The sequence below is a fragment of the Acomys russatus genome, chromosome 23 (genome assembly GCF_903995435.1).
Source record: "Acomys russatus chromosome 23, mAcoRus1.1, whole genome shotgun sequence".
NCBI classification, from domain to species: Eukaryota; Metazoa; Chordata; class Mammalia; order Rodentia; family Muridae; genus Acomys; species Acomys russatus.
In genome coordinates this window covers 42,315,990-42,328,961 of record NC_067159.1, presented here as the reverse complement: position 1 = coordinate 42,328,961, position 12,972 = coordinate 42,315,990, and the positions used below count along the sequence as shown (strand labels likewise).

The 12,972-nt window shown below is 37.9% G+C and overlaps 1 pseudogene; it reads left to right on the top strand.

Annotated features, from left to right (window-relative positions):
- The first annotated feature begins 2,926 nt into the window (after nt 1–2,926).
- Nucleotides 2,927–12,972, top strand: part of LOC127206440 (transcriptional adapter 3-like) — a 67,823-nt pseudogene continuing 57,777 nt past the window's right edge.

Below are 12,972 nucleotides of genomic sequence, written 5' to 3'. Positions count from 1 at the left end.
AAACTATACATATGCTTAATAATAAGTAATGCAAATGATAATTAATGTTGCTCTGACGAAGGAGTTTCTGCAAAAAGAGATTAAATACACGTGGCTCTGCAAAACCATGATATAGATAGATGTCTGTAGCTTGGCACTAGGCTAGGTTCTTAAGCAAAAGAGTGAGGCCAGAGACTGTGGGAACTATACATTCATATGAGTTCTCACACCATAGGAGAAATGTTATGTATCAGTGTTTAGTTTTCATGTATAATACCTCTGATATATTCTTACTTATTCGCTGGTTACATCCTCAAGGCTGTGCATTTTTCTATAAGTGACACTTTTTATTCATCATTTTAAATATCAGCAGTTTCGCTGTTCAAAGTTGATCTAGAAGACTACTTATAAAATACACGTTAATAGAAAAAAATAGTTTAACTTTAAAATTAGGACTCTGAAGCCCATTTCTTCATCAGAAGAGGAAACTGGGGTGATATTAATGACTACATAATCATAGTTAATTATGTTGAATACATTTGAAGGGTAAAAAATGATGACATTTGTGCAGCAATGTAAATATCATTGGTTCTATGAAATTGGGCACTTGAAGATCTATACCAGTTGACCTGCCACTCTAGATGGGGAAAATTTCACTAGGATCCACCCCTCTATATATTAAAGGGGAAAATAATTGCACAAATGTTCAAATGTGAGAGGGGACACAACACCTAAGCTGCAGTTTGGCGGTCCGTACCAGACTCCCATTTTCTACAACACACTGTTCTGCTGAAGCACATGGGAGACTTCATGTTTCTTTATCTGGATCCATATAGGTGATTACAATAGGGGTATTAAAGGAAAACAGCCATACACACACACACACACACACACACACGTATATACATATATACATACATACATTTGTGTGTGTGTTTGTGTGTGTGTGTGTGTGTGTGTGTGTGTACATAAAATAAAATAACCAGGTTTCACATTTCTGCAAACACAAGCTTGACCTTTGGCTATTCTGGCTCAGAGCAGGAGTTCCTTCAGTTGTTATTATTCCTGTGTTACTGTATTCTCTGTTTTCCCCTTATATCTTGAAATTTTGTATTCAAAATAAAATATTTTAAGTATGCTTTATCAAAAGTGATCAGTTATGATGGTCAATGTCTATTTAATCATGTGTAGACTTATACATATGCACGTTAAAGATAAGATTTCTCATGTGAAATGCTTCCCATCTGTTATGAGCAACTATGGTAAGCATCACAGAAAAGATCACTTCTATGGTCATTATTTGACATACGAGACAAAATAGTAAATATATATTTGTATAATTGTATATTGTATATACCATATATATGTATGTATATGTATATATGTGCATGTATGTATATGTACATTGTATACACCACACACACACACACACACACACACACACACACACACACACACACATATATATATATATGTATATATATATATATACATATATATATATGTATTTCTTGGAACTTCCAGGATTTAGGCTTTATTAATGAGAAATTATTTCCTCACATAATCTGAGAAGAAAGATTTGATGAAGAGATTGATCTGTCGTTTCTTGCTTTTTCAGGTTCACTATTCAAATTCCCCTCTCCCACACTGGGAACTTTTTGCTGTCTTATCTCTGCATTATATCTCAAGTTCTTCATTCTGCTCCCCCATCTCTTTCATTAATCCATTTTTCAAAGCCCCCTGTGACACTGGCGCTTCCACAGTTCTAAAGCTCACCTTGCAATCCACTCAGTGTGCAGTTCCTGAGATTTATATCTTCCTTAAAAGCCTGTGTTGCAATTGATCAGTTTTCACCAGGAGCCATGGCCTCTGAACACCTCCTGTACAGTCTCTTTTTTTGCTACCATTGGCCTTTGTATTAGAGATCACTTTACCTGTTTGCTAAAAGCCTCAATATCTTCATTTGTAGAAAGTGAAAAGGTGACTCACCTTTATGCAAACTTGAGGTTGCACTCACATATCTTGAGAGCCAATGGCTCATCTCATCATAGCTTTAGCTACTGGGCTGCTCGGCTTTTCACATCAAACAACCAATAGTAGAATCTTCTGTTGTCTCTACTGCACATCAAGGGGCATTAGAAATAAACAGGAATCTACAAGTCTAAAATTTGCAGCTCAAGAGAGTAGATGAAATGTAGTCTGAAAACTTCCCTATAAATCAGTCTTTTCTCCACGCCTCAGACAAGCAGCCCTGACATGGAGAAATCTAATTATAAAAGCATTACAGCACTACAGGCCAGGGCATCTCACTGACCCAGAATCTGGTCATTTGGGTCAGCCAACTCAGGAGATCTGCCTGTCTCTTCCATCTAACACAAGAGGTTATAGCTAAGCACAGCTGGCCAGCTCTTGATGTGAGTGCTCAAGTTTCAAATTAAGACATTAGCAGAACAAGCGCTTTCAGCCACCGAGATGCCTATTAGCCCTTGTAACCTATGAAAAAAAAATTAAAAAATTTCAGGCACCATGGGTTGGCCTAGTGGGGCAGGTACACCAGTGCCACTACAATAATCAAATACGTACCGGAGAGGCGGGTGCCCTAGAAAAATTGAGCAGTGGGTGCGCTTTGGAGAGAGGCATTCCTGGAGACATGATGGCTATAATAGGTGAGAGAGAGAGGGCTGTCATTGTCCAGTAGGGTCAGTGGGATGTTGTAGAGCATCCTGGAGCTCACTTAGTCCTTGAACCTGCCACCTGGCTGCAGCATTCCCCCTTGCTCTGGGCAAAAATTAAGGCTGAGATGAGGAACATTTCACTTTCTCACCTGGACCACGTTGAAGGACCACAGTTGTCTGAGGTGCCACTGGAAGACTTGCTGGTGTCTGTGGTCCACACTGTTAGCCACGATGAAGCTTGAGATCCATGTGGACTTACGCTGTCTGTATTGATGGCTGATGCCTTGGTGATGCCCTTGGCCTTTGCTGCCTTTGGTGGCCATAGTGATGGTAAATTCATGTGTAGACCTGAGGCCTTGCTGAGGCCCAGTGGTCTGTACAGCACTGAGGATCATGAGTGGGTTGATGGTCCTGAAATTGCAGGGGTTGTGTTGATGTATGTGGCTCTTGTTACCAATGAAGCCCATGAGGATGCCTGTGGTCTGGGCCACCACCTGAAGCCATGTTGATGTGCGTGAATGCTTCAGGGCTGTCCCTGCCCCTTGCCAGCTATACCTCATTTGATGGCTTCTGGGGGAATGGTTCAGTTAGAGAAAGAGTGATCCTCCCTTGGGGATCTGGCCATGAGCACTGTGACCATCCTCCACTGTGCATATGGACAACACAAAATGGACTTGCTTTTTTTTTTTCTTTCTTCTTGTGGATCACAGGGGGGAGTAGAAGAGCTGACATGGGAGGACTGGGTGGTGAGCCCAATCAGAGTACATAATATGAAATTCCAAAATATTCAATAAAGGTATTTAAAAAAGAAAAAGTATATGAATCTTACATGACCAATAAATACTTAATTTGCAATGGTTATTTATAAATTATGCAAATGATTAAATTTTTGTTTACTTCAACAAAAAAAATGAATTCATTAAAAATAGATTTCTATTAAAAACAAAACTAAAAGGCAAAAAAAAAAAACCCTATCGAGATACAATGTACATATCTTAAAATGAAGGCAGTTAAAGCGTATGTACAGTTCTACAGTGTTTAGAGTCATCCATACAGTTGGTTCCAGACCCTAAGCTCTGTGCCATTAGAAGTCACTCCTTTCCAACTTTAGCTTGTGTCCAGGCAACCAGAAGTCTACACTTTATGGAACATTTTTTTTTTTTTAATTCATCACCATTTTCCCAAAATGCAATCTTGTTTACATAAGTAACTTTAATTTCATTGTATTTTTTTTTCTGTTTGATGCATCAACCACTAAGAGATAAGTACTAAGAATCCCATTTTTTGATAGATGATTTCGTTTTCACTTTGAACCTATGTTACCCAAAACATACATGTTAGAATGACTGGATTCCCAGGAATGCGAGAGTACTATTTCCTAGCAGCGATCAATAACGTCTGCTGATCATTTTGCTTTGAAGCTTCTGTTATTTGATGCTAACAATATGATAATAAACACATTGTACATACTGTCTTTAGTGACTTAATGCTTCCTGACATCTTACTTTTATATCTTATTATTTGGTTTGTTTCTTATAAAGAACATACTGGCTTGGTATTAATCAGATTTTGAAGTGCACAGTCTTCTAAAAGAATTTAGGCATAAGATTTAATCATTTTATAGCTGTGTTTGAGTAGTTATGTGGCTTTACACATATTTATCATCAATATTTTGTCACCATTTTTCTTCTCAATATTGTTTGAAAGGGTGTATTCGCAAGGATGTTTTCAGAAATAGTTGTCTCATGGATCAGCAAAATGAGGAATAAATACATGTTCTGAAGCTATATGTCACCCGTCAACATGCTGGTAATCCAGGTGGCTCCAGCAACAGATGGGGGCGTTCCTGTGTCATTAAATTCAGTTATTGAGCAGATAGGTTTTTGCTAATGCCTCCCACACCCCATACAAGATTTTCTATTCTCCTGCCTTTGGGACATGGGCTCACAGGAGTGACTCTTTGGAGCTCTTTCAGGCACTCGCACTGGAGTTGCATGGTGTGCCTGCTTGGTCTGAGGTTTCAAGCTGCTTGGACAGAGAAGCTATCTGTCTTCTTACCTCTGCAGCCTGCAGTTGACCAGTGTGGGACTCTCCAGCCTCTGATCATATGAACCAATCTAATAAATCTCATCACAGTTACATATACATTCTATTGGTTTATTCCTCTAGAGGACCTTCACTAATACAATAGTCCATCTTTGTCCTGTATTGGTTCAGGGAGGTTAGTCAACATAATAAAAATGGTTTATTCTTTTAGGTGGTTGCTGTACTTGCTGTTGTTGAGAATATTTTATATCTCAGTGAAGCAGGCGTCTAATCAAGAGAGAAAGCCAGTGGTATTAGGTTAGTTAATTCATTTCCCAGTTTAATCTCATAATGGAAGACCTGAATATAAATGCTTTACAAACTGAAAGCAACACTATTTCTACTACTTTCATGTAGACTTTGAAATAGTATCAAAAAAGTAGGAAATATTTAAGAGGAAGAATATTTGGGCAACAGGGTACAAATGTATGTTTTATTAACTAATAACCAACACACATTTTTAATTGGAAGAAATTATTATATATTATTTCTCCAAGATCTCTGTGCTAAACTAAAGTTTGCACAGACCCACAAGAGACTATCAAGGCTGCTGGATCTGGACCCAGGAAGGCCTGCACAAACTCATGCACCAACCAAGGACAATGCATGCAGAGAACCTAGACTCCTTGTTCAGATGAAGCCAATGGACAGCTCATTCTCCATGTGGGGGCTGCCTCTGACATGAATTCTGGTGCTTCCAATTTGAACACTGCCCCTTGCCAGAGAGGCATTGTGGGAACACAGAGGAAGGGGATGCAGGCAACTCAAATGAGACCTGATAGGCCGTGGTTATATAGTGGGGGAGAAGGACCACACCTATGAGAGGTTTAGGGGAAGGGAAAAGGGTGGAAGAGAGAGGGAGAGGAACAGAAAGAGTGAGGGGATTACAATCGGGATGTAATGTGTATAAATTATAATAAAATAAAATAATTTTTAAAAATAAAAAAAACATTTTCTAAGCATGTTGAGTCTAAATGTTTGGTGAAAGGTGAATAACGACTACGCACTAAGTATTCTAGAGCCATATAAAACCTGGAGTAACCTTTATGTCTCTCTGAAAAGATATTCATATTTCTGGCTTTTGACATACGTAGGATGGAATCTATAATGGCACAGCATCTGTTTCTCATTTGAATTTTGCTAGAAAAAAGTTACCCCTTTACAGTTATTTTATTAGCACAATGTATTTCATTGTAACACTGTCCCTATTATAAAAAATGCTTAGCTTGAAGTCCTGGATTCCATCTCACACCCCTTTATGGGCTGTGAACTATGGTTACTCTCATTATTTAGTGGAGGAACAGAGCCAGGATGGGAACCCTCGTCTCTCTAATCTCTTCAACGTCATGCGGCACATTTGCGGTTCTCTATGCCCTGATTTTCTAGCCACGTCTATGACATCTTCAGTGTATTCTTCAAATAGCTTTGCTTCCAGGTGTTAGCGATAAGATTTCCAGGAAACCATGCCTTGTTCTTTCTCACAATTCAAGTACCTTTTTTTTTTTTTCTTTTGATCGTATCTACATTTGTGTCTCCAAGCATTCTTTCTGTTTTATTGACTCTCAAACTGGTAACACCAGCTCTTCGGAATCTCCTGTACGCCATAAAACTTTCCACTAATCTCTTGAATATGGCTATCTTGATGTCGTCACATGTTGAGCTCATTACGTGAGGGTCTACATTCTTCATTTTTTTTCTCACAAACTTTTTCTGGTAGATATTGCTATCTTCTTCATTATTTAAGTGTGGTGTCTTTATATGTTCCTTTTTTGAGACTTACACTTGGCCAGTTATAAGCCCCCATGTGATTGCCACTAACCGGCACCTACCTCTCCCATTTCTCTGTACTTGGTCTTTCTGGAGCCACCTTGGTTCAGTTCCTTATTACTTCATGATCGTTGCTGGCTCGGACTCATCTCTCAACAGTTGTCCTTCTTTGAACTCAGACTATACACACCTTCCTGAGGGACTTTTCCTAACACTTTCTCTAATCATGACTTTAAAATACAAAACCCTTAACTCCAACATATTCAATCATAGAATCCTATTGCCTATCAACTTTTAGTCAACACTTTCCAATAACAGTTACATACTATGAGAAGCCCAGGGTTGACAATGCCCCTGTCTAAAACCAGGTCAGGTATCCACAGTGAAGGCAAAACTAACTCTCTAAAGTACTTTGTTATGTTGTATAACTGTTTTATTTTCTCTTAAACACACTTTATTCTTTTTTCAAATATGTCATAGAATTGTCTAATTCTATTTCTCCATTTTTCCCATTGTTGAATACCACCAGAACAAAATGTTTGACAGTATTGCTCTATTTTCATAGGAGTTTGTGAGCATTTATGCCATGTAGTACAATCTACCTTATTTGTCTTATGTGGGCTCATTTTATACTCTTTATGAAAGTATACTTTTATGAAAATTAACATGCAATATTATTTATTATTATTTTATATGATGGGTGCTTTATCTGCATGTATTTCTTTGCATCACATTTGTGTAGTGCCCACAGAGGCCAAAAGATGGCATCAGATCTCCTGGAATTGGAGTTACAGAATTTCTGAGACACCATGTGAGTGGTGGGAATTAAATGCAGGTCCTCTGGGAAAGCAGTTAGTGATTTTAACTGCTAAGCCATCTCTCCAGCCCTGAGAACTAACACTGAATAAGGGCTCAATGGAGAGGATATAATGTCTTCTAAAACACTGTATTCAATATCACACTCTTCATTTGGAATCATGGATTCATTTACAATATTAATTTTTTGTTATTGACTGTTTTGTTGCTGTGTGTGTGTGTGTGCACGTGCACGCATGCATGCGTGCGTGCGTGTGTGTATATATGTGTGTGTGACAGGGTATTTATGTTCAGCTATGGCTGGCTTGGAACTTGCTATGTAGGCTAGCCTTGAACTCATGCTCATGGTTCCCTTGGGTTTACAGTAATGCGCTGTTACCTGCAATTTTTGAACTGTACTTTGTTTGCCTGTTTTGAGATTGGCCTTTTCTGCATTAACTATGATTGCCTAGAACTCCTGGGCTCAATTTATTCCTCTGCCTCGTTCTTCTAAATATACATGTATATAACTACACCTGTTTTTGAATTGTACTCTGACAAAATCCTGGTCAACTTTAATGTCAAGGCTGACTTTCCATGTACTAAGGGAAGAATATCCCATGAGTCTTTCCATGACATGCTGGCTTCTCATTTGTCTTTTTACTGCAAAGAGATTTGCAGCCATCAGGGTGAATTGGGATAAGAGATTTACCCATTTGGCTTTGTTCTAACTTTCTTGAGAACTTCTAAGAAGTGACTTCTTGCCCTTCTATACGGTAGTTCTAAAATTCAATGAGAACGATATTTACAGTTCTGTAAATATCACTTTGGCATTTTACATTTTGTAGGAAAAAGCTTTTACATTGCAGAGTTTGAAGCTCTTAAATGCCAAAGAAAGATGCAGAAAAGAGACCTTTCCTGGAAGAAAAAGACCAACTTTCAAATCTGACATTGAGAAATATGAAGAACTTTTAGGAGTTGCCATGAGGAATAAAGATGTTATTTAATGGCAGAGCTCAGGACTCTCCTTTACCCATTGGTTCTTGGGAGAAAGCATAGGGCATTATTGGAAGACAGAGGGTTTGTACTAGGCTTTACTTCCTTTATACGAAGCCTATAAGACCACTTGCAATATTATACAGCAGTAGCAATAAAGTATTTTCAAGACGTGGGGTTAACTATGTATTTTGGTGAGCTGAAGCATGAAGGCATCCAGACACATATATGAGTATTTTAAAGATAGGTAGCATTCCAATTGGGAAATAAGACTGTGATGCTGCTTCAGAGAACATTATCTTTCGGGAGGAGAAGGAGGAGAGTGCTGCTTTTCCTCTGTGTGGTTATTGCATGGCTTAACAAATGATTAAAAGAGTTTGGAAGAGAGTTGCAGATGGCTGAGCTAGTGTTTATTTCATAACTTTTATCTCTTGCAGTCATAGAGCAAGCAAGCAAGTACATGAAGAATGAATGTTTCTGGTATCTTGATATATATATATATATATATATATATATATATATATATATATATATATATGATAAATGCATTCAATAATTTATGTAGTGGTGTGTTAGTTTGTGTGATTTTATAGAAATAAATATTTATATAATATATGTGAGTATGTGAGTATGTGTTGCCCATATTACTATTTAGGGTTCTGTTAGAGGACAAATAAAGTGTTTAAGTGAAATAATTGAGGATAATATAATAAAGGGTCCACTAACAGAAAACCATTGTTATTCCCTTGCAAGACTCCTGAGACTTGAACCTGACTAGGGTACGGAGATAGTTAAGAAAAAAACCAAACACAGAGACACACAGAAAAGGTGGAGATGGGCACACTGAGTTGCCTGATGGAGAAACAACATTCCCTTAAAACCTCCATGTTTTTATTTTACAGAGTCAGTTTTATTTCATGAAGCTAAACAAGGAAGTGAGTTTACTTTATCTAAGTAGGAGAAATCTCTATAGGGGAACAATCCTTGGCAAAAACCTATCCAGGGATAGAAAGCTATGATGGACACTTTTATACAGGGTCTGAGGCTTTCCAGTCTTTGTCATGGTCATTGCTTATAGAACACGTTCATTAATACTTCTTTCACTCTAGGCTTGCAATACTCTTATGATAACTTGTTACTTCATAACATTAATATTCATGGGCTAACAAGGGTGAACAGACAGGAAAAGATTGGCTCATGAACAAAGTCAACTTTTTAGGAAAAGGGACTTTGGAAGGAAACCAACTACTCCCAGCCCATGGTGTCATGAGAAAGTAGCCAAATGGTACTTGACCTTCATTGTTTCTAATTCTCTGGTCTCCTGACCATGCCTCTGTTGGCCAAACTGTAAAAGAAATTTTGTTTACACATCCCCCAGATTTTATCCTCATGGTACACACGGAGAACAGAGAATGGTACTGAATTGTAGGCAAGCAGAGGAAGGCAGCATGAACATCTGGATACTGACGATGATGCAGAGAAAGAGCACATTAGACTGAGATACTTGTCTCGAAGTGACTGACTATAACCACTTCTTTATGCGTTTTCCTTCATCTTTACCTTGTGTTCACCCAAAAAACCCACTTAAAATCAGAGAGGAAAAAAGAAATGACAGAAATAAATTTCAAAGAATCATTACATGTAAGCTATTTTAATCATAGAAATATTACACTTTATTTTTGATCGTATGGGGTGTTTTCTAAATTTATTGCCAGCTGTGTATCTTAACTACCTTTTTTTTTTTGCAGCTCCAATAACTTCTTTGTTTTGCTACCATATTGTTCTGTTTTATAATCTGAAAATAATGATCCAACAAATTTGAGATTTTGTGTCATATATTTAGAAACTCAAAATTGCCTATTTTCCTCAAAATATTGTTTTAATATAGCCAGTCATATTGGCATAATTTTGTGACCACATAATACGAATACCTTTTCTTTTTCACGTAGAGATGGTTTCTATGGAGATTTTGTGAGTTTAAATGTCAACAGGTACAGGGGTTTATATGCTGCAGTGTTCTGCCCCTGTTGATAAAGACTTTACAATTTGATGGTTAAAGTTTTATCATAGTATGATGGTGTTTCACCACTTTAAGAAAAAAAATCTAATGATTTACTTTTAGCTTTAGTTTGTTTCTCCAGTTTTTTTTTTTTTTTTTTTTTTTTTACTGTTTTGTCCAAATAGGATTAAGTCTCAGTCCAGAAACACAAGGACATAACACAGCTCAAAGCTCAATGTTCTTTGTAACCTGCAGTCTTTCTGAGAAAGTGGCCCCCAAAGCAGCTTATGGGCATTTTGCTGAAGAGTCTCATGTAGTGTAAAGATATCCATAAGTTATCAGCTTTCTTCTTGATCTGTGAAGAAATAAATCAGGTGTTGTGTTCCTTGTACACACATATAAAAGTACATGGGGTCACTAATGTGGACTTGGCATGTCTGGAAGTTTATTTTTAAAGAGTCACATGTGATGTAAACTAATTTCAAAGTGAGAAAACTCAGAAAGATAATGGGTTTGTCTACTTATTTATTCTAGGTTGCTATCAGGTAAACTGACATGTCTGACATCTTTCACTTCACAGATTTCCATTCTCACAAATATTTATCCACAGAATCCATAAGACTCCCAGAGTGTAACTTCTAGCATTGCAAATTGCTAACTCAGTCATTCTATTATTTTAGTAATATATTTCTGGGTAGCAACGCACCCTGCTTTAGGTGTAGGCCTTGGTTATGAGATCTTTGAGGACATTCCTGGAGCTCTTTACTTTTGATAGCCAGCCTCTTGCCAGAAGGTGGGCTGAACTCTGTCTTGGCTTCCTGCCCTGTAGGCCTTCCCCATTTTTTAGGTGGCATCAAGGCAGTGGCTTCCCACTGTGAGGATGAGAGAAACCAAGCAAATAAATGCCACAATGGGGAAGGGGGAAGCACCAGGCCAGGAGGCACACAGAAGAAGGGTAAGCAAGCTATCCAGATGAGACCTGAAAAGCTGTGGTCATATGGTGGGGGAAGAAATCTCTTTCTGTCAGAGGTCTAGGGGAGGGGAATAGAGCGGAAGAGGGAGGATGGGAATAGGAAGATGCAAGTGAGGGGATAACAATCTGGATATAATCTGAATAAATTATATTTTTAAATTGCCACAATCATGTGAAACCTCCTGTTAGAGGTGTCAGCCTATCATTTTTTCTGTGTCCTCTTCAATATAACTGAGTGACTTGATCCCATCCCTCTCAGAATCGGACATAAAAAAAGGTGGGACAGGACATCTTACAGGAAGTTTCCACATACATATTTCCTTTTGGAGTGCCATAGGATTTTGTGATGCAACATGTCGAAAGTGAGCTGTATTGAAGTTGCTTCCAATTTTTCTTTTTCAGTTTCTTTTTCTGTTCTCTCTTGAATGTGGGCAACTCCTGAAATGTACACAGTTAATACTTTGCAGGGACTTTTTTTTTTTTTTGTATGCACATTTAATAAATTTCCATGTCTGTAAAATTTAGTTTATTTATTTATTTATTTATGTTTAATTATTTAATCTGAAGGTTGGTTGGTGCAAGTTTGTGTCACTACTACAGAGCTCTGTGAACGAGAGTATAGCATGTGCAATTCCAGGAGACTGGATGCTTAGTGAACTTGTCTGGAAGATCACAGGGCTCTCCATTTTCTTTGACCTGACCTTTTTTATTCCTGTGTATTTATTTATTTGGCTAATGCACCATATGCTTCCTCTCATTTCCGTTCTGCCTCTGCCTTCAGCATCATGACATATCTGAGAACTGCTCTCTTTCCATGTAGTTGGCTTGCCTGTCATTCTTCTCCTGGATGACACTGCGTAGAATCTGTCTGCAGAGCATAGTGATCTGGAATTTCAGTGTGAACCATGAAAATAAGGAAGTGACTCCAGTTTTCACTTTGGCCTTCCCTCAACTATAGCCATTATGCAGGATAGCCAGGGGGCTAGAGATTCTGTCTACTTGAACGTTTACATTTCCAAAAAAGAGAATCCCAAGGCATCTTCCAGAACTATTATAGAATATATATAGAATATATATATAGTTTTGATTGAAAATAATATCTAAAGATATGCCATGTGGAATTTCTACCTTTATAATGTGTTGTTATTTGGAAAAATTAGTGAGACGGGTTAAAGAAAAAGTGGGGTGAATTAGAAATTTGGACCCAACTGCCCATCCCATACAGATTTTTAAAACAAGCACTTCACTTTTCTTGCCCTGCTAACAAAATCTGCTTCTGTTATAGAGACTTAATAACATTTTGGAAATTTCTCCTGTCAGAACCAATTATGCAGCAGTTCCTCCTGTCCAAATGTTTGCTTGTCCTTCCCAAAGAACTCTGTAGATTAGTGAGAGCTAATGCTGCCTTGATTGCAGGAGATTGCATTTCTGAAAATAGAATTATGTCTAGAACTTCCCTGCCATGGAAGTGAGCTAACCTAATTGCACGTGCTCTATTGCTTTCCTGGAAACTTTGTGAGGGTTGGGACATACCATAGCCAGCCATCTCAGCTTCTCCAGAAGGAACTGTTTATATGATTGTGGCTCTGTGCACTAATCATGGTGTATATAATTTATACTTCCTCTATTCCAATATTTTTGACTAGAAATTCAGCTTTATGCTTTCATCTAATTCATTGAACAAAATAGTGTCTATCTAGTCA